The following is a 2,857-nucleotide window of genomic DNA, read 5'->3' on the forward strand; positions in this document are numbered from 1 at the left end:
ACTGGGTAATTTATTTAAAAAAGAGGTTTAATTAACTCACAGTTCCACAGGGTTGGGGAGGCCTCAGAAAACTCACAATCATGGTGGAGGGGGAAGCAAACACATCCTTCTTCACATGGCAACAAGAAGGAGAAGAAGCACGAGAGAAGTGCAGAGGGAAGGGTGGAAAAGTCTGTCACATAACTACCAGATCTCGTGAGAACTCACTCACTATCATGAGAACGTGGGGAAAACGCCCCCATGATTCAATCACCTCCCACAAGGTCCCTTCCCCAACCCGTGGGGATTACAATTCAAGATGAGAATTGGATAGGGACATAGAGTCAGACTGTATCAGTCATCAACAAAAATAAGTTACTTAATGCATAACTGCAATTGATACTGATGGAGATAATTACCATTTAAAATATTCAAAGATGTGGTCTAAGAAATATCCACACCAGGATTATTGGAATTCCTTTTGAAAATGCAGAAACTTAAGTTTTTCCTCAACTCAATAAATGAGAATGTTCAGGGGCCACTTCAGGGATCCAGATTCTTCTAAAGGTCCAAAGGTAAATCTGTTTTATACTTAAGCCATAGAACAATAACTTTAGAAACTTTAAATAAGAAAGACTACATCAATTTCTAGATAGAAAAATGATAAGATATAGAGAAAAGATATACACATATTTTTTTCAGTGATCAAATTTCCATTTTTTTTTTTTTTTTCCTGTGCAGATCAGCATCAGTTTAAATATATCCTAACTGGGAGAGTGATGTTGGCATGATGGCAGAATAGTTTACTATCTTCTCACAGTGCACCGATTTGGACAATCACCCACGACAAGAGTACATTTATGGGAGTCTAAGAGTCCAATAAAGAAGATCCAGCAAACAGTTGAAGTAGAAAAAAATAAAAGTCAAGAATAGATGCATTGAAGAGGTAAGAAAAACAGTTTCACTTCACTTACATTATGTCTCCTGCAAAGGGCCCAGCTAAGTGCCAACAGATATCCCTTGTCCTGAAACTCTTTCCACAAGGGAAAGTCAGAGCAGAGTGAGTGAGTAACCTGGCTTCCCCAGATATGTAGAACACTGCTCAAGAGCCACCTCTTTCTTGCCCCACCAGAATCCTCAGGGGCTCAGCATAGCAGATTGGCTGAGAGCAGAGAAGAGAGTGGGGTACTGAAAGCACTTAGGCCTCCTGGAACTTAACAAAGGGCTGTGTATCTTACTGAGCACTTCAGGAACTCCATCAGAAGGCTGTTTGGGACACCTCAACCGTGGAGCCTTTCAACTGGCCCACCAGAGGCTGCAATGCTCCATGTCACCTGGTGCCCCCACAAGGCTGGCTTCCCGTGAACACACCTGGGATGTGAAGTTGAGAGTTTGCGGACAGAGCATGAGCAGTCAACCAACTCATGTTACCTGGGACTGTTAAAGTTATGTGTTTCTCTGACTATAATTATTCCCAAAGAATCAACGTGGTATGGAAGAGAAGAGGGGTAGGAAGAATGCAGTTTTGTGGCATAGGGGTAGATATATCAAAAAAATTACACCAGTTCAAAGCTTAGGAACACAGATGCAGACTTTTGACACATCCCTTTCCCATGTATGAAAAAAGGATATTTTAAAGTTTTGTTAGACCCCAAAGGATTGAAAGAAATGAATTGTCTAAACAATTCATATCTAAAGGGAAAAAAAAACAGTATTTTGAAATTTGAACATGACAAGCTTTACCTTAGTCAAAAATATTGCTACTTTAATGTTGTCTTTCTATTCAATTCAAATTCACTGCTCTTATTATTTGCCTAATAATTATTATAGTTTTTTTGTCATTGGTATCTATCTTATATTAATTCTGAAGCATTTTCTAACTTTAAAATTGTCAGGACTTTCCTAAAGACTTTTCTTCTCCTTAATAGACAGCCTTGTTGCTTACTAGACTGAAACTCTAGAATATGTCAAAAGGAGAACTAATCTTAGTAAAATAATTATGTTAATATATTTCTATGATAGTAGGATAATAGAACATGACAGATAAAACTTGATGATAAAATATATGGTAACATATTTCATGCAACATCAATAGAGTGATTTTTTTTTAATAGCAGCAAGGAAAGTTCAGCTATCAACCTGTTTTCACAATATTAGTGGAAAATGCATTTCAGATTTTTCAGCCAAATGCTATGGATTAGGTTTATCAGGTTAACATCTAATAATAAAAACTCTTTATGCTTTTTCAGGATATATGAGAATATGTCTTCCTGGTAAAACATGTCATATACAAAAAAGAAACACATTAACATCTTAATTTGGGGAATTACATTTAATAAAGTACACCATTAATAAAACGGTAAATTCCAGTATTGTATCTAATCATTATAGAGTTTCCAGATTTCTGGGGAATATTTTCCCTTGTTATGATAGAATTAAAATCTTTAAGCCACCAAAACAAGAAAAAATAAAATACACATAGAAATGATAAAAAGTTGGTAAGAAGAACTGATAGCAACAGATTTATTGTGAGGTTCTTTTGAGCAAGTTGACCTGAAACGAGCACAAAGTAAGGGGCATGAAACCACATTGTTCCCTGGTGGTAATTTCTGAAATTTATTCACTCCTTTACTCCTTGGCTGTTACGTTCTTCCAGGTGTGTCTCACTGTAGTAATGACAAAGCCAAGGAAAGCTGTTTAGGGTCAAATGATCACAGTGGCCCCAGCAGCCAGTGAGCTGTCCGGAGCAGTGAGAGTGTTTATGTTTACAACAGGACTTATGGGGCCAAATAAGACATTTTCATTTATTAAGTACTTTTTCATCTGGTTTATTTTTTACTGATCTCTAGCACTATCTGTTTTGTTTTGTTTTTTTTTT

This window comes from Mandrillus leucophaeus, unplaced genomic scaffold, assembly GCF_000951045.1.
Source record: "Mandrillus leucophaeus isolate KB7577 unplaced genomic scaffold, Mleu.le_1.0 Scaffold259, whole genome shotgun sequence".
NCBI classification, from domain to species: Eukaryota; Metazoa; Chordata; class Mammalia; order Primates; family Cercopithecidae; genus Mandrillus; species Mandrillus leucophaeus.